The sequence below is a fragment of the Pongo pygmaeus genome, chromosome 21 (genome assembly GCF_028885625.2).
Source record: "Pongo pygmaeus isolate AG05252 chromosome 21, NHGRI_mPonPyg2-v2.0_pri, whole genome shotgun sequence".
Lineage (NCBI taxonomy): Eukaryota > Metazoa > Chordata > Mammalia > Primates > Hominidae > Pongo > Pongo pygmaeus.
Window position 1 is genome coordinate 9688819 of NC_072394.2, and position 23204 is coordinate 9712022.

The 23204-nt window shown below is 38.9% G+C and overlaps 1 protein-coding gene and 2 non-coding genes across 6 annotated transcripts in view; 2 read left to right on the forward strand and 1 right to left on the reverse strand.

The window, feature by feature from the left end:
* The window catches only part of MACROD2 (mono-ADP ribosylhydrolase 2), a 2112402-nt gene that overhangs the window by 1050774 nt on the left and 1038424 nt on the right, over positions 1-23204 (forward strand). The window lies entirely within an intron of this gene.
* On the reverse strand, positions 20739-20845 carry LOC129022237 (U6 spliceosomal RNA). The gene has a single exon (XR_008496318.1). It is a non-coding gene; the product is annotated as a U6 spliceosomal RNA (small nuclear RNA).
* On the forward strand, positions 22034-22140 carry LOC129022227 (U6 spliceosomal RNA). Its single transcript, XR_008496310.1, has one exon. It is a non-coding gene; the product is annotated as a U6 spliceosomal RNA (small nuclear RNA).

Here is a 23204-nt window from a genome sequence, read left to right on the forward strand (position 1 = left end):
TAAAGCCTTGAAGGACAAATATCAACTGAATTCATGATGTTGATTGGGACAGAAGAATACTTTTCTACATTAAAAATTTTTTATTTTCCTCAGAAAGCAAAACAAAACACAAACAAACAAACAAACAAAATCTGTTATGAATGATTGGGACTGGGTATAAATGAGGTGTTTGGAATTCTGGTGATGTTCTATAACTTCATCAAGAGGTAGAAACATGGAAATGTTCATTTTGTGAAAGTTCATCCAGCCATACAAGGTAAGACTGGTCCACTTTGTTGTATGTGTGTTATCCCTAGGTGGAAATTCCTGGAGCAACTATGGCAAAATGAGAAAATTTGACATAGTCTGACATAAAACTTGACATACACAGATTATTCTTTATGCTTTTCTACAAGCTTGTGATATTTTAATACCTTCAAAAGAGATGGTTCATTAATAAAAATATTTTGATTTTGGCTGTATTTTGATTGCAAATCTGTGTACTGCAAAACAATCTCATTCCTTGCTTCTTCTGTACCATACCATGATTTTCACTTCATCACACCTTAGCAAAAGCTGTTGGGGAATGAGAAGACATGAATGGTTTGGTAAATGCTGTTGATTATGAAATCCTCTGTACCTATGATCTCAAGAATAATGGTGGGGTTCTGGACAGAGAAGGTTAGAATGATAGCAGGTAGGAAGTCTCAACAGTAATAGAAAACGGCTGTTTGGGAAATGCAAGGACCGAGAACCCTCCTAGTACTGCAGCTGTTGGTGAGTAAATGTTCATTTGATAAGCTACCAGATCACCTCTCAAAGTGATTTTGTCCAAGGGCAGTCCACTCAACACTTAATTACTCAGGGACTGAGTATACAGGCCTTCAATTTTCTCCTTCCTTTTGAGAACCACTATCCAAGGGATAAAAGGAGAGTAGCACAGCACTCTGCTCTGTCATGATTATTGTTTACCTTTGGCTAAAAGGTGTCATCTCTCTAGCTTTCCTCTAAAACTTCAGGGTCTAATGGTCAAATCCCAGGACCAAACTCCAGGTGTTTAACTGTTGCATTTAAAATGTATTTATAACATATTATTATTATTTTGTCATTGGTTTGCAAGTACACTGCAATATGCTATGTCTATTTTCAGTTTGACTAAATCAATTTGAAAACAAAAGTTTAAAAATCTAAACTGTGGGTTTTCTAGGGGGATTTATGTTTTAAGGAGTGATAATGAGATATAGAACATGTTATCTTATTTTTTGTTTTTTTTTTTAATTTTTATTTCTGTAGGTTTTTTGGGAACAGGTGCTATTTGGTTACATGAGTAAGTTCTTCAGTGGTGACTGGTGAGATTTTGGTGCACCCATCACCCAAGCAGTATACACTCAATACAATTTGTAGTGTTTTATCCCTCACCCCCTCTCATCCTTTCCCCCAAGTCCCCACTGTCCATTGTATCATTCTTATGCCTTTGCATCCTCATAGCTTAGCACGTGTGCATGCACACACACACACACACTACAGTTCCTTTATCCACTAGTTGATTGATTGGCGTTTGGGCTGGTTCCATATTTTTGCAATTGTGAATTGTGCTGCTATAAACATGCATGCACAACTATCTTTTTTGTATAATGACTTCTTGTCCTCTGGGTAAATACCTAGTAGTGGGATTACTGGATCAAATGGTAGGGCTACTTTTAGTTCTTTAAGGAATCTCTGTACTGTTTTCCATAGTGGTTGTAATAGTTTACATTCCCACCAGCAGTGTAGACATGTTCCTTTTTCACCATATCCACACAAACATCTAGTATTTTTTTTTTTTTTTTTTGGCTATGGCCATTCTTGCAGGAGTAAGGTGGTATCACATTGTGGCTTTGATTTGCATTTCCCTGATCATTAATAATGTTGAGCATTTTTCATGTCTTTTGGCCATTTGTATCTTCTTTTGAGAATTGTCTGTTCATGTCTGTAGCCCACTTTTTGATGGGATTGTGTGTTTTTTTCTTGTAGAACATATTCCCTTATTGATGGGTTTTCACATTCTTATGATCAATGATGATATCATTATCACCAAGAATTTGCTTAATACTTGGTGTCTACTCAGCCTGATATTAAACACAGGGTGGGGAAAAAGTTTTAATGTAGGTGCAGACTCAAATTCCTATGGGGACCAGTGAGGTAACCTAAATGAGCAAAGTGGTCAGGGTGTAAGAAAAACAGCCAAGAAACTGCCATGAAAAATGGAACTGTATTTGCCTCAGTGCCCTGAAGACAATTGGCAGTAGTGTTAAACCGGAAACTTCTGAATCAGACATGCTCCACTCTACTTCCAGCTGATTGTAGCCATACAGGAATTTGGGCCCACTGTTGTCAAATCTTGATTTTTCAAGAGAAACATGGAATATCTCTCTTTTAAAAAATATGAAATTTTTCCATTTTGGAACCAATCCAATTAGAAAGTAACAAACACACATTTTACAGTATGTGTCTGTACAGTGTGTGTTACTTCCTAATTGGATTAATTTTGTTACTTTCTAATTTGATTGGGTTTGCTAACAGTAATTTTCTATTACTGTTGAGAGTTCTTACTTGCTATCAATCTAAACTTCTCTGTCCAGAACCCACCATTATTATTGAGATCATAGGTACAGAGGATTTCATAATTAACAGCATTTACCAGACCATTCATGTCTTCCATATGGGCCAAACAAAATGCTTCTAAGGGCTGTTTTTGGCATAGTCCTATGAACCTCAGCTTTCCAATGTAGTCAGGGGAAATAAGACACACAATTTATGTAAAAAGGATATGAAACAACAGTAAGTGCTGCATGCATTCCTCTTTTTATTCATTCAAACAATAGCATTTATTAAGGGCCTTCTAGCTTCCTTGCCCTGTGTGAGTTACTAGGGTTACAAAAATGAACAAAATTATTTTGTATTGTCAAGCAGCCCGGTCTGGGAAAAGAAACATATCATTAGATTTGTTATTAAACAGATCATAAGAGTCTAATAATAATTGGAACAATTAGTATGGTAGAATTTCAAAGTATAGAGACTTTTGAAACTGTCTTTGCATAAATTATATCATTGAGAAAAATTATATCCAACAGTAAGCTGAGCTAACCCACTCCCTATCTTGCCTTTCCCTTAATTATTCCTGGGCTTTAGGGCCAAGCTAACTTTGGAAGACATTTGGGCTATAGTTTAAATGATAATAGGCCTTGCCCCCAAACTCTAACACTTTTATAAAGCTAATGTAAGGCTACAGGCTGGAGAGAGGAGGGAAGCCTGAGGCCTGCTAAGGCATAGACATAAATGATTGCCAGCCACTATTCCAGAGGTTATAAGACATGCAACTTGCCCAGTTATTCCTGTAATAACATCACTATTGTAGAACCTAAGATTGGCCTTTTGAGATATCTTTTCAGTTTTTTTTGCATGTCTGACACCCATGGTTCCACCTGGACCTGCCAATCCCACCCCTGTGGCCCCACCCAGAAGGTATTCAGCATGTAGATGGACAGCTTTGACCTCCTGCGAGTTCATCTCCACCCCAACCAATCAGCGGCAAGCACCCATTACCTGGCCAACACCAGCCCTACCCTCAAACTGCCTTTAAAAAAGGCCTAACCTGGGAGCTTTGGACAAGAATGGTTTGAGCACTAACTGTCTCCCACGTGGTGTGGCTGTCCTCCTGTCGATTAAAGTCTTTCAACTACCATGCCAAGGTCTTTCTTTATGCAGCAGGCAGTTACACTTTGCTGACATTTTTCTTAAGGTCATGGGAAATAATTAGCTTCTCTTTAAATTGTGTAGATATATCCCCTCTATCTGGACTACACTTTAATCAGGTTAACAGAAGCAGAAACAAGTCATAAAAGTACCTTACAGTCAACTTCTAAAGGAAGTACTGTCATAGAAGTGTGAGATTTCCTGGGAGCTGTTATTATTAACCAATAGTTTTAACACCCTTTTAAAGCATATCTTCAATTATACTAAGTACACAGGGCTATTTATTTTAAATGGGTGTACTACCAGATAGCTATCTATTTATCAATACACACACAAACACATACATTCATTTACATAGTATTTTATTTCTTTTGCCACTAAAGACATTCTTACCTTAGCTACAAGTTAAATAACAGCAACGGCCCCCCCTTTTTTTTTTTTTTTTCCTCACCTGCAAACTGTGGTGCAGACGGAAAGAAGGCACTTAAGTGAATAAGCTGTTTTTAATTGTAGAACTCTTTGGTTGTGATAAAAATGGAAACTATGTGCTCTAGAAAAGCTGAGTAAATTCAAACTGTTTACTGTTAAATGCAACTTATTTATCAATTTAGGCAGTAAAGGTCTGAACACTCAAATTCTGTGAATGTCCTTATAAGCATTCACTTTGATGTGTAAAACTTTGTAGACTTGAAGGAGGGAGTGTTTGATTTCCGTATACTTCCAAATATTCCCTTCAGGCGGTTTCCTCCAAAGTTGGAATATTGTGGTGAGTAAGGAGGAAATTAAAGATTGCTCTCTGAAAGTTATTTTGTCTTTCTAGGTGGAACAACAATGTATTCATTAGTGATAACAATCTAGATATGAATGATGTAATGAAGTATCGGTTAAACTAATGAGATGGGAAGCTACAATAACCTATTGACTATTTTGCTAAATAAAATCACCACCTTCAAACATAAAAACAATTGTTGAAAAAGCTTCTGTCAAAAATAAACCCTTCAATATTTTATGACAGGTATTATTGACAGAATAGAAGAGACTGGAATTTCCTATCACTGTGGTTGGCTTTAAAGAATACAACTTTTAACACATTTTTCATCACTGTAATAATACAGTAATGATTAAATTCCCCTTAAAAAGCCCAAAGCATCTATTTGTTTCATGGAAACTTCCAAGTGTCTTCTGTACAGACTTGTTCAAGTGGGAGTTCATAAATGCAAGAACAGTAAACTTCAGCTTATCTAACATGGCCAAGGAATGGTATGTTCTACTTAATCAAATATTCTTGTTGTTGGAGAGCTGTTTCACATACCACGCATTTTAATTTTCAAAGAGTAACCTTTGGTTAGCATTAAAGCTGCACTCACATAGCCTATAGTTTGCTTTGATGCAGTAATAGAAGCTCATCTCCTTTATCCCCCACAATGCAGTTCTTCTATCTTTCGGTGCTTTCCAGGCTTTGGCCAGAATTTACCCATGGACCCCTCCTATTGTAGTTCTCAAACTGCGAATTCTGAGATTCACTGAGAGTCATCCAAGCTCTCAGTGGATCTCAGAATTTTTGTTCTGCCTCAGACCAGCCTACCAAACTTTTATTCCTTGTGTGTGACTGGCTGGCCCCTTGTGGAACCAGTTTGAGCTTCAGTCTTTTAGTTGATAATTGTGTAAACATACTAACTATCCTTGAATAATAGTTGATTGAAAGAGCTGATTTTGCCTCTTATGATTTAATTAAAATAAATGATTTGGAAGCATATAATGATATAAACTTTTGTAATATATAAGGTCTCTACCTTATATATCGTCTCTAGCCTAAATTCTTTATTATAAACACAATAGTTGCATTCTTGAGTGACTTTTGCATTCTGGGCACTATACTAGGTGCTTTACAGAAGTTATCTCCGGGACTCATTAAAAAGACACAAAGAATGCATTATATATATATGTACGTTGGAATATTATGCAGCCTTAAAAGAGGGAAATCCTGGAGGATATTATGCTAAGTGAAATAAGCCAGACAAAGAAAGATAGATCCATGACCTCACTTTAATGTGGAATCTAAAAAAGCTGAATTCATAGAAACAGACAATAGAAAGGTGGTTCTGGGGTTGGAGCAGGGGAACGGGGAGATGTTGGTCAAAGGGTACAAACTTGTAATTATAAAACGAGTCAGTTCTGGAGACCTAATTTATAGCATGGTGACTATAGTTAATACATTATATACTTAAAATTTGCTAAGCGAGTATAACAAGTATTCCCACCACAAAAAAAGGTAACTATCTGAGGTGATGCATATGTTAATTAGCTTGATTGTGGTCATCATTTCACAATGTATATGTATATCAAAACTTCATGCTGTGTACCTTGCATATATATATTTTTTATCAGTTATACCTACAAGCTGAAAAAAATACATACAAATAAACAAAGCAAAACAAAACTGTAAGATAAATTTAATAGAAGCTTTGGAAATTACTACCCTATGAGATCATCAGCAGAGGAGCAGGTCTTCCATTCTTCCTGTACAATGTCTGCTGTTGGGTCACTGCACACTGCTCTTGGGCTGGCTGCCTACTGTTTAGAAAGTCTGGGTACTTCGCTCCCACCAATTGAGAAGTGTGCTTATTAAGATCCAGTTTGCTCTCAAACATGTTTATGTCAACTGACATTGAATAATTTCAACATAATGTGAACAAAAAGAGTGTTTTTTTAAAAATGAAAATAAAGTCTAAGGCTTTGCAAAATTTTGATAAAAGCCAATTGCTTTAAAAAAATACAGTCAAAGTAGGTTTGGGTGAGACCCCTGTAGAGGACTGGGGGAAACCATAAAAACCCAGGAGAGGCCGGGCGCAGTGGCTCACTTCTATAATCCCAGCACTTTGGGAGGCTGAGGCAGGCGGATCACGAGGTCAGGAGATCAAGACCATCCTGGCTAACATGCTGAAACCCCATCTCTACTAAAAATACAAAAAATTAGCTGAGCGTGGTGGTGGGTGCCTGTAGTCCCAGCTACTGGGGAGGCTGAGGCAGGAGAATGGCATGAACCCGGGAGGTGGAGGTTGCAGTGAGCTGAGATTGCACCACTGCACTCCAGTCTGGGTGACAGAGTGAGACTCCATCTCAAAAAAAAAAAAAAACCACAAAAAAGCCCAGGAGAATTCTCACATTGCCTTGTCATACATTATACTCTCTTGTTCAATTTTAGAGATAATGGAAATTGTAATAATGCATCATGAGTGAGGTTAGTACAAGAATGAGAACTTGGAACTCTAACTGGTGGACTATGTCACTCAGGGTTCAGGTGCAGGAAATAGAAACCACTTTAGGTATTTTAAGTTAAAGGGATTTAATAAGGCAATTAGGTCCTCAGGATATAGGATTTTAAAAAAGGGCAGGAGGATGAGACTGTTTTCTGGCCTGCCAGGAATGACTCCCAGAACAATACTCTGGAACTGGGCCACCAGGGTTGCTGCCACCTCTTTGTGATCATGACAGTGGAAAATCAGGGGGCCTCTACCTCCAACACCACATGTGCCTTTTAATACTCTCAGGGACATTGCTTCAGGAAACCCCAATAACTCTGGGGCCAGGCTTGCCCATCCAAAACAGCCAAGAGTTTCTGTCCTCCATTCATCTTCCTTGTGCAGGCCAGGGGAAACCTGATTTGCATTCAGAATCCTAACTCCAAAGAAATCTGGGATCTGGAGGGTTTTGCTGTTCATCCTCTGTAGTACAGGAAAGCACAGTAGAAGAGGTGTGGGTTTGAGGCTGAGTATCAAACTCCCTATCAAATCCCCCTAGAAAAGAATTGGCTTTCTTTCTATGAAAATAAATTGGTGAATTAACGTGCTATTAGTTCTTTATTAAAATAAAACTTTTGTTATGTAGCCTATTTTATTGACCAATTATAAGATTATTTAAAATCTTATAGAATTATTAAAATGGCCAGGCTTAGTGGCTCACATCTGTAATCCCAGCACTTTAGGAGGCCAAGGCAGGAGGATTGCTTGAACCCAGGAGTTTGAGACCAGCTTGGGCAACATAGGGAGACTCTGTCTTATAGATGCTATCTCCAAATAAGGTCACATTCTGAGGTACTGAAGGTTAGGACTTCCACATACCTTGCATTTATTTTTATTATTATTTTTGTAACATAGAGTGTTGCAGATAAGGCATTTCAGCAGGTATGTTTTGAGCACAGACTGTGTGCAACGCTTTGTGTGGGATGTTCATTGGGGAGAAGAAGGAAGAGGAAAGCAAAGGTGACCTGATCATGGTGCAGGTTCTTGAGAAACTTAAAGTCTACTGAGAAGGATGGATGCACACGCAGATAACTGTATTACTAAGCAGAAATAATTCAAGTATGAAAGGCTCTTTGGCGCTGAGAAGGACTGTTCCCTCCTTACATAAGAGGGAGAATCAACATAAACCACAGACATGTAGTTTACGTAGTAAAATGCATATACTTAAAGTGGATGGTATGACATGACTGGAGCCAGTTTATTTGTTCATTTATTGCTTAAAATAAACTGTGTTTATTATCACCTTATTAAAGAAGTACCTATTACTTTTAAAAAGGTACTTCTTTTAAAAGAAGTACCTATTACTTTGCATCATGGTTGGATGGATTTTTTTCCTTTTCTCTTTCCTTTTCTGTGGGTTTAGTGGAGGAGGAGTTGGGAAGCTTGAGTAAAAGCCTTATTCGGCCAGAAAATGTAGCAGTTGTATGTAATTGGCTGTCTTTACTCAGAGAAACAGGAGAACCTGTGGGGTTCAGCATGGTGGACTTTGATTAAACAATGATCATATATGAGGCAATTGGATCCTGCTGCAAATGCTGGTTGCACAGCTTCAGACAAAAGGAAGTACTACAGGAAAAAGCCAGTAGTTGTACCCGATTACTGCATCCTGGTCTATTTATGAGGGGTGTCCACCCAGGTCACTGGGGACATCCTAGGTCACACTGATCTTGGGTCTCCAAACACTCCACCAAGACTAGTTCTAAAATATGCCCCTTAAGTTGATCCCTCCCCAAAGAAGCCTAAAACATATAGGATTCTTGGCAAACTCTGTCATCATGACATATAAGATTTATAAAGCCCTCCTGAAGATTGCTGTGGGATTATGGAAGCTCCTTGAGTGCCTTCTGGCCCCTCTAATCAACTTTTCACACTGTTGAGGAGATAGGGGAAGCAAACTCATCATCACCCCAGGTGTGTGTCTTCTCACACTTGATCTTCTGAACTCAGAGGACAGAGGTCTGATTATAAGAATTATTCATTATTACCCAAAATTTCTATAAAGAGCATGTTTTGTTTATCTGAGCAAAACTATAGCATAAGACTAATTATTCCTCTTGGGTTTTTGTTGTAATTAAGCTACATTTCCCCCCCTGATTTTTAGAAATTTAGCTTTTGAAATAGAAGATAAACTAAAGAAAACTCCTTCCCAGTTAATTTTTTTCCATAATTTTTTTCAGCCTTTGAAACACAGAGGTCTCTCCCCACCTCTCTATTTTTTTTACACTGAATACATTGTTTCGGCTTAGTTATGGATTGTTTCCTGAAAATTTATCTCCTGACTTCCAACTAAATTTCAACGTCAAAGCAAGTGCTTTTATTCTCTCTTCTTTCCCAGATATATAAAGTGTCTAGTTCTTGTGTTATTGGCAAGATTATGCTTCCTTTGTTTTCTTAACCTCAACTTCATAAAAAAAGCTCACTTCATGCTTCTGCTCCAAGATTGGAGAGCTCAAACATTTATAACTCCAAAAACAACATGTTGCCCTACAGAAATTCACCACTTGAATTTGAGCAGTGTTGAGGGGTATGCCATCATGATAGGCAGCAATGGTAAAAGCAAAGGTAAAAAGAAGAAAAAGAGTTTTTTGAAATGTAAGTTTTGAATTATTTGTCGGACTAAATAAATAGCATTACCCTATCTTCCCTACCTTATGCAGAACCACATTTTAGAAAATCAGCTCCAGCCAAAAGTGTAATGCACCATGCCTCCACTTAGGTAGTTACGAGTTATTTGAAGATATTCCTTAAAATGCCTGCTAAGCCAATTTTATGTCTTCTGCTATAGCAGAGGCACAGAACAGTAGAAAGCACCTAAATAGCTTCATGTTATTCTTTACTTGAAAAAGGAATTATAGTCCCAAGATCACTATAGCCATGGTAGGCACTCCTGAAACAAATATACAGTTCAGGTCATTTAATTTTACGGTTATAGATAAATGCAGCGAGATGAGAACAAATAACTTAAACAGTGATTAGCCTTAAGTCTACTTGTGTCAACACAAGATTTGAGGACAGAATGAATCTTCTATTTATTTTCTGGGCATTTCTTAAAATCATGTTTGTTCCTATTAATCCATGAAATATCCATTAGTTCACATACCCACCGTTTTCTATATTTGTAGCTCAGCAACACAAAGACAACAAAAATATAATAATAACAATAAACCAGCAAGTAAATTAACTTAGTATTGTTTGTTTTGTTTTGTTTTGAAATGAGCATCAGTGAATCTAGTGCTATATCTGCCAATGTCTTGCTTGTATCAGGAGCTCTTAGAAAAAGTTCACACCTAACAGCACTATGAGTTGGAAATGCCTATTTTAGATGTGTTTCTTCCATGTTTTTCCTCCAAAATCACTCAGTGAACCTGGCTTTACTTGACTTATTTTGGAGTGACATCCTCAAAGCATGTCGAGGACTTCAACTACCAAATATAAAGCTGGAAAGGAGTGATGCTGCCTGATGCTAGTGACAAGTTTTTCCTTGTGTGGCAGACAGATCCAAAATGGATTAATGTTCAAGCCAAGGCCTTTCACCTCTACTCTCTCATGAGGAGTGACAGAGAAGAATGTGTGGCTTGTCCATAGACCTCCTGACTCTTCTGCCACCTTTGAGTTGACACCACTTTCTGATCTGAGACAGTTTGTCACTTAGGGTCAGTAGTTTTGCCATTCAGTGAAGTTGTGCAATGGATTTCCTCTGTGGTGGGAGGAAGAGTGGGAAAGAGAGAAGGAAAGAGAGAGGGATTGGGGTGGGGTAAGAAATACAGAGAGAGAGAGAGAGTGAGAGAAGGAGTATCTCTTTTACTAAATGTTATCTTTGCCTGTTTAATTGGTATTTTTAGATCATAATAACTTTCCTATATTAATAGCTAAACCCTGTCCTTATTATCCATTCAGTGTGTATGATATGCTCATACCTGTGAGGCTCAGTGATGGGAAATGACATAGTACTCTTTGTTCCCCCAAGTTCTTTTTGCCACTTTCCCTGGCCATGGTCTCATCAAAGCATTTGGAAAATGTGCAGCTGTGGTCTTCCAGGAGGGGACAGATATTGTACTCATCAAGTCGGTACCTGGTGTCTCCACGCTCTCATGACTTAGCCCTTCACCTCTCTCTCCATCCAGCCATGTGGTTTGTGTTGAATTAACTGTCCTTGCTGCAGGATGAGGCCCTAATGTGTTTAAGCTAATCACGATTTCCTATCCCTTGGGTCATGGTGTTTGGCTCAGGGTTGGTCATGTGTTTTTAGCAAGGGAGCCTCAGGATTTTTTGCGGCCTTTCCAACTCTGGCCTCTACCTCTTGTTGTGAATGAAGATGCATTGAGCACCGTGTGCTCTTGGCACTCATGTTATGACCAGAGGACAACAGCATCAGGCAGATACAGCAGAAGTCAGAGAGGGGAGACACAAACAAATAGGGTGTTTTGGTTGTTCCCTGTAGCCCATGCTACCGCTGGATGTTTCAGTTATATGTGATAGAAAATTCCTTTTATGAAAGGCTGTTTGAGGAGTTTTTCTTATTTGTCACCCAAATGAACCCCCAAGGGTCACAAAAACCTGATTGAATTTCAAAATACTTTGTCATTAATTCTTAATTGGGTGGTGGGAACTAAATAAGGAAAACACCAATTATGGCAAACCATTGTGAACAGTGAAACTTTGACACTAACAATAATACATAAGACCTGAAAGGTAAGACCACTGAAGTTTTGCATGAGATCAGCCAGATTTCTCCCTTTCTCTGAACTGAAAAATAGTCTACATCATGGCTGTTTGTTTTAACTTAAAAAGTGTGAGGAAATGAACATCCAGCCCCAAGCTACAGTAAACAGCTCGTTCAAGCAAATTACCTGGAACAAAAGAAAGAAACACCTCTGACATAATGTGGGGGTCCAAGCATGAAAATAATAGGGTGCTCAGCAAAGTCCCAGAACCCCTGTAACAAGAGCCCGGTAGTTCTAATAGCATTTGGAGCCGATGGGAAGGAGTACACTTTTAAAATGTGATACAGTTGGTGCTGAAGTCTCTTTACCCTTGATTTTTCTTTTCTCTCCTGAATAGGAAAGCAGAGCTAGCTCTGTCATATTGAGCCAGTTGGTAATGGGCTCTGCCAGGCGTGGAAGAGATAAAAGCCACCACCTGCCTCACCCACGCTCCCCCTACCCCATTTCCCGGTCTCCAGTTGTCTGCACAGCTGCCGACAGCCAGTCATTGTTCCACCCCAGGGTTGCCTGGGAGCTCAGCCGTCCCAGTCTCAGAAGCACAATTGCAGTTTGAATGCAGCTCCTGGGTGGGTTTCCTGTGCACCTTGGCCATGACCCCTTGGAGGGCTGTATGCCTGCAAGTTGAGCAGAGTCTGATCATACACGGCTTAAGTACTTGCCATGTGCCAGGGCCTATGAAGAGGAGAACACAAACCAGCATTACAGGGAAGGAAAAGGGTTTGAGCAAAAACAAGAGAAGAAAAAGTATGTATAACAACATTTTGGGGGCATCTATTAGTTTTCTGGCTGTCCAGGGTCTACTCATCTTACTTGCTGAGTAGAACCCCTCTTTCTCCTCGAGTATTTCTCCCAGGCCTGGCCAGTGAGAGCATTGCATTCCGTCCTGGCAACTGTGATTGGGTCGGAGATGGGCAAACGACTTAACCCAGCGAAGCACCTGAGCCTCATTGCACAGACCTAGCTTTGAGAAATGAGGGAGATTCTCTTCTTTCTTTCTACTTGAGAGGAGAATTTATAAAGAGGAATAGTCAAAAGTAAGCCTGAAAGAGCATTTTGTGGCGAATATAATCTTGCTTCTTGGGCATGGTAGACACTGTGATAAGCAACTCAGAACCACCCCCCACTTTAGGAATAAAGGACTTGTTCCCCAGCAGCTGGGAGTGAGGCTGGTAGACAGTCCTCAGCTGTCAAGCCCCTTTGAGGATTGCCTCAGCTGAAGACAGCCACCGTGAGCAAGGCCATGCCACCTTTTTGGTGTAATCAACATCCAGTGACTGATCAAAGTAGGGGTATAGAGGCTTGACTTTTTTGCTGCAATTCAGGACAACTCTGGAAGGTCAACCCATCTTCAGCATTCCTTCCAGGGCCAACTGAAACTTCCCTTGAGGTTGCGTTGCAGCTCCCTCTGCCCAATCCTGCTTCTGTCCCTTCCCTTCTATGGCAGTGTATCCTAAGAGCCCTCCCTAATAAAGCTCCTGCAGGTTAACCTACCTTCCAGGGAGCCCAACCTACAACACCAAGATAAATTGCTTGTATTTTTTCCTGACGGTGGAGCTCAGTGACTGAAATGAAGCATGATCACTCTGAGCAGAAGGATGGCAATAAACTGAAGCATGACTTAAGAAGATGGTGCAAATCATCACATTCCTCCTGCCTGTAGCTCAGGATCCAAACACCAGTGAAAGCCATGGCCATGCACTTCTCCTTTTAGGCCATATGGCATTCAGTGTGCAGTTCACTATTCAACAAATTGACCACTTGTTTTGGTTTTATGCGGGCACAATCTGAAAATCATAGTTCTGCTGTGAACATCAAATACCTTTTAATGACGTTTGACATGAAAACCACCGTATACTCTTATACTTTCCCCCTGGTTGTCCGGTGTGAAGCATCTTTTAAAGAAAGTTTATGGTAGTTACCTTTATAATGGTATAACTCTTACCAAGTTTAAAATTAAAATGTTATCACAAGTGGCATTTCCCATCCCATTTCAAATGTAGAGCACGGCGAGAAGTCTCAGGAAATTAAAATATTGTCTTTAAAGCCCTCCTTTTATGGTGATGTGAAGGAAATTGCAGCACACTAGCATTTATCCAACTATCAATTTTTTTATAGTCTAAAATATTTGCCAACATTTTCCCCATGTGAAATCTATTCTATGAAATGATTAAAAACAAACATCATGTGCACTATACGTTGGAGATGCTTTTAATAACTTGGAGTCAGAGTAAATGATCACCAGGGATCAGAGTTAATACGGGTTGAAAGGATGCCCTTAAAATCCTGACAGTGGCCTTGTATTAAGCTTGTGGTTTACATGCTTTTTTCTGTACTGAATTGCTAAAATAAACAGGCATTCCTCCAGTTAATTGTGTGTGAGTGTATGTGTGCATTGCATATTCACACATTCCATATTGCTTCTGAAACATAATTTTATGTAAATGATTGTAAAAAACAGAAATCTAAGCTACCTCAGTACTGTTATATAATCCGTAACAGATTTGCCAACCCGAAAGCCTAATTCTATCGTAAGACCTAAATTCATATATTTTATAAAATATATGATATTGATGTTGTCCATAAGCTTTTTTTGATGTGATTCCAGCCCAGTTTTTATTGTAGTCTTTTGTAATAATTTTGTATAATGTAGTCTCTTCGAAAGCGAGACCAGCACCTATTCGTTTTTAAGTCCCACTACATAGCACCATACGGCATGTTTCATTGCTACTTGAATCTTTTTAGAATGGATCAGGATGTCCCAAAAATCTTAGAAGCTGTACTAATCTCAGCAGTATAAATACTATATACTTATAACACTATTATATAAATGTTTAATAATTCAAACTTCTTTTACAGTAATTTAGTTTTTGAACTTTTAATATTAATTTTTTCATATTTAGTTTTTTTGTTTTAACATTTGGCTTCTTCAGAGGAACTGCAACCAAACTTTAAATTACAGATTTATTATTCAAGAGTCACAAAATTCTATGAATATAAAAGAAACTTATCTAATTGAACTTTCAAATCATAGTTTCATAAGTTTATACATAACCTTTATACATCTAAAGTCATTAATGCTTAAAACTGTACTGTGACTTTTGAGCACCCCAAAAGTCTGGTTGTTAAATTTTTTTCTACATTTTTAATCTCCTAACTATGTTTTTTTTTTTTTTTTGGTGGTACCCCCAGCACACAATTTTCCCAGTAAGTAAAAGCCTGTAAAATACAATTTCCTTGCCAGTTAATGTTCCATACACTCTAATTGTGAAAGCCACTGTATTTAGTGACAAATTTAATCTTCAATACTTGGAAGAAGGCAACATGGGTTAAGATTAAAAAAGAGGACATAATTGTTGAGTTCTAGGTATCTTCATGTTTTTAAAACAAAGGTTCTGGAACTGATGTTCATGAAACAGGTCAGCCCCTCACTGAACCCGTTCTGTTGTGTTGATAAATTTCTTGTTAGAAGTATGGCAGGAAGCAAAGCAAAGCGATTATAGAAAAACATGTGCTTTAGCAGCAAAATGGTTATTTGAGCATGTAGTTTTCCTCTTGGGTGTCCTTCAATAGGCCTATGTTGAGTCGAAGGGAGCCAAGATCATAAACCAGACATAAAGAGCTCTAAGCACAGGTTTAGAAAATGGAAGCTTCTTGGAACCATTTTCTATTTGGCAGAAACAAACCCTGACTCAGCCTTTTCATTTTTCCACATAAGTACCCTGAATTCTCTTCCTTATCCAAGGTGTGGATCTTTCTGGAAAGACCTCTAGCTGAAGTTTTTTTATGTCTTCAAGAATTAAAGGTCACAGACTCTTGTTTCTAGACAACAAGGACAGTTCACTTTCTGGGTGTTAATGAAAATCCTTCTATCTTGAATACTTCCTAAGAATACTTAGAGTATTATAACAGTCATGAAAAGAAATGATGAAAATACAATCACATATTATGGGTGGAGGGCAGCAGGGTGCGGTGTATCACTTCTTGGTCTAGATGACACTTCAGAGTCCCTTCTTTCTTTCTGAAACTGTCATGGGCTTCAGACTGTGGACTCTCCTTTCCTGTTCTGAGCTGCTACAGTCAATCCTGATATGGTTTGGATGTTTGTCCCCTCCAAATCTCATGTTGGAATGTGATCGCAATGTTAGAGGTAGAGCCTAGTTGGAGGAGTTTGGGACACTGGGGCAGATCCCTCAAGATGGCTTGGTAGCCTCCCCACAGTAATGAGTGGGTTTTTGCTCTATTCCTTCACACAAGAGTTGGTTGTTTAAAAGAGCCTGGCACTTCCCCCCTCTCTCTCTTGCTTCCTGTCTTGCCATGTGTATTAGTTTGTTTTCATGCTGCTGATAAAGACATACCCAAAACTGGGAACGAAGAAAGGTTTAATTGGACTTACAGTTCCACATGACTGGGGAGGCCTCAGAATAATGGTGGGAGGCAAAAGGCTTGTCTTACATGGCAGCGGCAAGGGAAAATGAGGAAGAAGCAAAAGTGGAAACCCCTGATAAACCCATCAGATCTTGTGAGACTTATTCACTACCACGAGAATAGCACAAAAAAGACCAGCCCCCATGATTCAATTATCTCCTCCTGGGTCCCTCCCACAACAAATGGGAATTCTGGGAGATACAATTCAAGTTGAGATTCTGGTGGAGTCACAGCCAAACCGTATCATGCTGCTGCTGGCCCCTCCGAATCTCATGTCCTCACATTTCAAAACCAATCATGCCTTCCCAGCAATCCTCCAAAGTCTTAGCTCATTTCAGCATTAACCCAAAAGTCCACAGTCCAAAGTCTCATCTGAGACAAGGCAAGTCCCTTCTGCCTATGAACCTGTAAAATCAGAAGCAAGGTAGTTACTTCCTAGATTCAACAGGGGTACAGGTATTGGGTAAATATAGTCGTTCCAAATGGGAGAAATTGGCCAAAACAAAGGGGTTACAGGGCTCATGCAAGTCTGAAATCCAGCTGGGCAGTCAAATCTTAAAGCTCCAAAATGATCTCCTTTGACTCCATATCTCACATCCAGGTAATGCTGATGCAAGAGGTGGGTTCCCAAAGCCTTGGGCAGCTCCGCCCCTGTGGCTTTGCAGGGTACAGCCTTCTTCGTGGCTGCTTTCATGGGCTGGCATTGTCTGTGGCTTTTCCAGATTCACAGTGCAAGCTGTCAGTGGATCTGCCATTCTGGGGTCTGGAGGACGGTGGTCCTCTTCTCATAGCTCCACTAGGTGGTACCCCAGTAGGGACTCAGTGTTGGGGCTCCAACCCCACATTTGCCTTCTGCACTGCCCTAGCAGAGGTTCTTCATGAGGGCACCACCCCTGCAGCAAACTTCTTCCTGGGCATCCAGGCATTTCTGTACATCTTCTGAAATCTAGGAGGAGGTTCCCAAACCTCTATTCTAGACTTCTGTGCACCTGCAGGCTCAACACCACGTGGAAGCTGCCAAAGCTTGGGGCTTCCACCCTCTGAAGCCACAGCCCAAGCTTTGTATTGGCCCCTTTCAGCCATAGCTGGAGTAGCTGGGACACAGGGCACCAAGTCCCTAGGGTGCACACAGCATGGGGACCCTGGACCCAGTGCATGAAACCACTTTTTCCTCCTTGGCCTCTGGGCCTGTGATGGGAGGGGCTGCTGGGAAGTTCTCTGACATGGCCTGGAGACATTTTCCTAGTAGTCTTGGGAAATAATATTAGGCTCCTACTACTTATGCAAATTTCTGCAGCCGCCTTGAATTTCTCCCCAGAAAATGGCTTTTCCTTTTCTATTGAATAGTCAGGCTGCAACTTTTCCCAAACTTTTATGCTCTGCTTCCATTATAAAACTGAATGCGTTTAATAGCACTCAAGTTACCTCTTGAATGCTTTGCTGCTTAGAAACTTCTCCCACCAGATACCCTAAATTATCTCTCAAGTTCAAAGTTCCACAAATCTTTAGGGTAGGGGCAAAATGCCACCAGACTCTTTGCCAAAACATAACAAGAGTCACCTCTAGGTCCCAATAAGTTGCTCTAGGTCCCAATAAGTTTCTCATCTCCATCTGAGATCACCTTAGCCTGAATTTTATTATCTCTATTGCTCTCAGCATTTTGGGCAAAGCCATTCAACAAGTCTCTAGGAAGTTCCAAACTTTTCCACATTTTCCCATCTTCTTCTGAGCCTCCAAACTGTTCCAACCTCTGCCTGTATCTTTGAGTATCTTTTCTTTGAGTATCTTTTCAGCAGCACCCCACTGTAGTGGTACCAATTTACTGGATTAGTCAGGGTTCTCTTAGAGGGACAGAATTAATAGGATATATATATATATAAAATAGGATATATATTATATCCTATTATATCCTATATATATAATAGGATATATATATAATAGGATATATATGACATATATATGTGACATATATATATATATATATAAAATAGGATATATATATAAATAGAGAGAGAGAGCTCTAAGCACAGGTTTAGAATATTTATATCCTAAAGGGCTAGGCCCATCTCTCCTTTTCAGGTTTTTCTGCCTGCTTTATATTCACTGGAAGCTGATTAGATGGTACACACCAGATTAAGGGTGGATCTGCCTTCCCCAGCCCACTGACTCAAATGTTCATCTCTTTTGGCAACACCCACACAGACACACCCAGGATAAATATTTTGTATCCCTCAATCCAATCAAGTTGACACTCAGTATTAACCATCACACCATGTGACATGCCTGTTCCTCCTTTGCTTTCTACCATGAGTAAAAGCTTCCGGAGGCATCCCTTGAAGCTGAGCAGATGCTGGTGTCATGCTTGTACAGCCTGCAGAATCATTGGCCAAATTTAACCTCTTTTCTTTATCAATTACCCAGTCTCAAGTATTCTTTATAGCAACACAAAATAGACTAATACAGACACCTTGCTAGGTTTGCTCTCCTATAAGTCATGAGGTGTAATGGGACTTTTATTCCAGTTTTCCCTTCTGCCTCAGAACACACACACACACACACACACACACACACACACACACACACACACACGCGAAGAGAGTTTTCTTGGAAAGAAGAAAGGAAGAAAACATTTAATTCTCATTAGGACCTAAAGCTTTACAACTACACAAAGTTATGAGCTTCTATTGTGTAAGAACGTTATATCATTTAGTCATTGAAATAATCCCTTTTATAAGTCAAAAACAAACCAAAACAAAATTTAAAACCCCAAAATGCAAAGAGGATGAGCAATTGTTTGTAGTCCAGAAGCTGGTGGGTGGCAGGTTTGTCTAACTACAAAGCCTTTTTCCACTACACCCCTGCTGACCCACATGAGAAGCAGAGAGATGGTGACAAAAAAATAGAGATTTCTATATTTACCAAAGCCTGGAAAAGTTGGTACCACTTATGGCCTCCTTTTCTAGACTCTTGACTAACAGACAGCTTTCCTTTTTTAATGTCCAAGGGTGGAGTTCTTTAAACCTTTTCGTTACTTCATAGTCCAGATCATACTAACTGTGTCTTCTAGAACGTAATGATACAGTTAGATGAGGGTATATTACTAATAAAAGAAAAAAATGAAGGGGAGAAGAAGAAAAACAGTTAGAGACCATTTGATTATTCTTGAATAGGATTGACAAACACTTTCTGTAAAGGGCCAAGAATAAGTATTTTAGTTTTTGTGTACCAAGAGGTAAAATTGAGGATATTGTGTAGGTACTGATATAGAAAGAGAGAAAACAAATTTTTACAAACATTTTATTGATGAAATTAAACATAATAATAATTGAATACTTAAAATATTAGCTAGTAAATAAGAAGAAAATTTATTCTAGTAATGAAAAGGATGAAATCATTTTTGGGTGGGTAACATTTTGCTTAATTGTTGTTCAAAATTAGTTTTCCCTGTCATCAAATTGATCATAAATGCGTATTGATAAAAAGCATTCTTAGCATCTAGGTTATACTGAAAGAGATGGGAGGCTGGATTTGACCTGCAGCCTATAGTTTGCCTACTTCTGCTGCAAAATCTCATGTGGATATTCACATCTCATGGAATCTAGGAGAAACCACTACTGTGTTCTCTTGATTTCCCAAGTCCTCACCTGAAAGGTCATCTTAAGGAAGGACTTATCAAAATTTTTTCCTGGGATACTTCTGTCTGCACTTTAAGGATTATAGATAAATGGCTTGAGACACTAGGAGAGAGGAGTTAGAAGCTGTCTCAGTGAAATTTCTATAAGATGTATCTGAAAAAAATTACATGAGTTTTGAAAATTACTCTATGTGATCATATTTGTTTCCTGAAGCCTGTGTCTTAAATAAAACCAAAGTCAAAAGAAGATTCACCGTATTGCTAAGTAAAGGAAGCCAATTTTAAAAGGCTACATGTTGTCTGCTACCAACTGCAGTCATGAGCCACTTAATAATAGAGAGATGTCCTGAGAAATGCATTGTTAGGCAATTACGTCATCATGTGAACATCGTAGAGTGATTTATGCAAACCTACATGGTACAGCCTACTACACACCTAGGCTACATTGGTATAGTCTATTGCTCCTAGGCTACAAACTTGTACATGTTACTGTACTGAGTAGTGTAGGCACATACAACACAATGCTAAGGATTTGTGTATCTAAACATGTGTAAACTTAGAAATTATCCAGTAAAAATACAGTATTATAATCTTATAAGACCACCATTGTCATATAAGTAGTCTGATGTTGATGGAAGTGGTATAATGTGGCGCATGACTCTATCTGACACTCTGGAAAAGGAAAAACTATAGGAGACTATATACACATATATATGTATACATATATGTGTATATGTATATGCATAGTCTATATATATACATATATGTGTATATGTATACGCATAGTCTATATATATATACATATATGTGTATATGATACGCATAGTCTTCTATATATAAACATATATGTATATATGTATATACATATACATAGGAGACTATATATGCACACACATATATGTATACATATATGCATATATGTATACATATATGTGTATTTTTCTCATGGAATGCTTCACAAGTTTCCATGTCTTCTATGCACAGGGGCCATGCTAATATTCTCTGTATCATTCCAATTTCAGTATATGTGTTGCCAAAGCAAGCACTAGAGACAATAAAAATACCAGAAGTTGCCAGGCATTGGGCAGGGAAAGAGATGGCTGGGTGGAACTAATAGTAGTGAACTATTCTGTATGATACTGTAATGGTGGATACATGTCATTATGCTTTTGACAAAATCATAGAGCTATGTAACATGAAGAGTGAACCCTAACGTAAACTATGGACTTTAGTTAATAATAATATATCAATACTGGTTCAGTAAGAAATGTACCACACCAGTGCAAGATGCTAATAATAGAGGAAACTGAGAAAGAGGGGAGAGGAGTGTATGGGAACTCTCTGTACTTTCAGCTCAATTTTTCTGTAAGCCAAAAACTGCTCAAAAAAATCTATCAATTAAAAAAATACATATATTTATGTGCCTATTCATCTGCTACTGTGCATGCAAACAAGCAAAGTTAGCAGGAATAACTGCTGCATTATGTAATCCTTTCTAATATTTTTTGGTGTCTATTTTATTTATTAGTAAAGAATTACCTTGAATATGGTGAGTGTTAGCAATTATGAAGCTATTATTATTTGTTGCTGTATACAACATTGGTTGTATCCCTATGTTACACAAACATGACAGATATTTTAGCTAATTAACCTATAATTGCAGGGTTCCTACCAATGTAGGCAACTGCACATTAAATACCAGTTCACAGTCTGAAGTATTTAGGATCTAATGGCAGAAAAGCTCCACTTCCTAGCTTTCTTTTCATTGTTCCCAGTAATATTATTTGATGTTTTTATTGGTGGTAGACTTTGATTTTGTATCATTAAAATTGGATAGAACATATTTTATGGAATTTTACTTGAAAGAGACTAGTTGAAGCAGAATAGTCTATACAATTTATGAACATGACTTAGAAATCTTGTATTCATGTGATAGTCTCATTCACATTTAATCTTTAAATCAGACATTCACAACAGAATTTTAGAGCATTCTCGCACACACTGGTGATATAGTCTAAAGACAAGACGACCTGGTTCTCCACAATGACGAGTAAGCAGCAATTAACTCTTCTCGTTACATAGCTTTATGAGTTTTGCCAAATGCATAATGACATGTATGCGCCATTACAGTATCATACAGAATAGTCCACTGCTACAAAAATGCCATGTGTTCCACCTAGCCATTTCTTCCTCTGCCCAACGCCTGGCAACTTCTGATATTTATATGGTCTCTAGTGCTTGCTTTGGCAACACATATACTAAAATTGGAATGATACAGAGAATATTAGCATGTCCCCTGTGCAGGGATGACACGGAAATTTGTGAAGCATTCCATAAAAAATTATATATATACATATATATATATATTCTCTGTAGTTTTTTCTTTTGCAGAGTGTCATATAGAGTCATGTACCACAATTCTATACCTGTGTTGCAGTTACTTTTACAAGACCTTGGAGGACGTGTACTGACCACATGCCCAGATCAGGCTTCAGTTCCCTCAGGTACATTCCAGTCTCATGATGCCATCATTTGCTAGAAAGTGGCACAGAGTATTAAGAAGGCAGCTCTAGAAGAAAAAGCCTTGGGCCAGAATCCCAAGAGACACTTAGAACCTCTATAACTGGAAATATAAGATGATTCAAATACTTTTGAGTTTTAAATGGGCATTTATGTCTTCAGAAAACCCTGAGAGGCTTACTTGGGCCACCATTCATAGATCCCCCCTATGGAGAAGGGTTAGGAGCTACATATACTCCAGCCCTCACTCTTGGCTCTTAGATATGTCTTCCCAGAGAGGGCATGCTTTCCTAATCATGTAGAAGCAGCATGGGCTAGGCTAGCATCACCCCTGTTGATGACCCAAGGTATAGTCTGTTCTCACACTGCTAATAAAGACATACTCGACACTGGGCAATTTATAATGGGCTCACAGTTCCACATGGCTGAGGAGGCCTCACAATCATGGCAGAAGGCAAAGGAGAAGCAAAGGCATGTCTTACATGGCGGCAGGCAAGAGGGTGTGTGCAGGAGAATTCCCCTTTAGAAAACCATCAGATCTTATGAAACTTATTCACTATCAAGAAAACAGCATGGGAAAGACCTGTCCCCATGATTCAGTTACTTCCCATAGATTCCCTCCTGTGACATGTGGGAATTCTGGGGGCTGCAATTCAAGATGAGATTTGGGTGGGAACACAGCCAAACCATATCACCCAAGGAACACATCAATGATCACTTCTCACACATTTTCACTGGAGCACACATGCTGAACTCCAAGAACTGTGGTGTTTTCATTGGTCAAATGGGGATAAATGTACCACCACCTTGGAAGCCTCCTGTGAGGATTAACTGATTTGACATGTGAGTGTTCAATAAGTATAAGCAGGTCCTATCCTACTCATA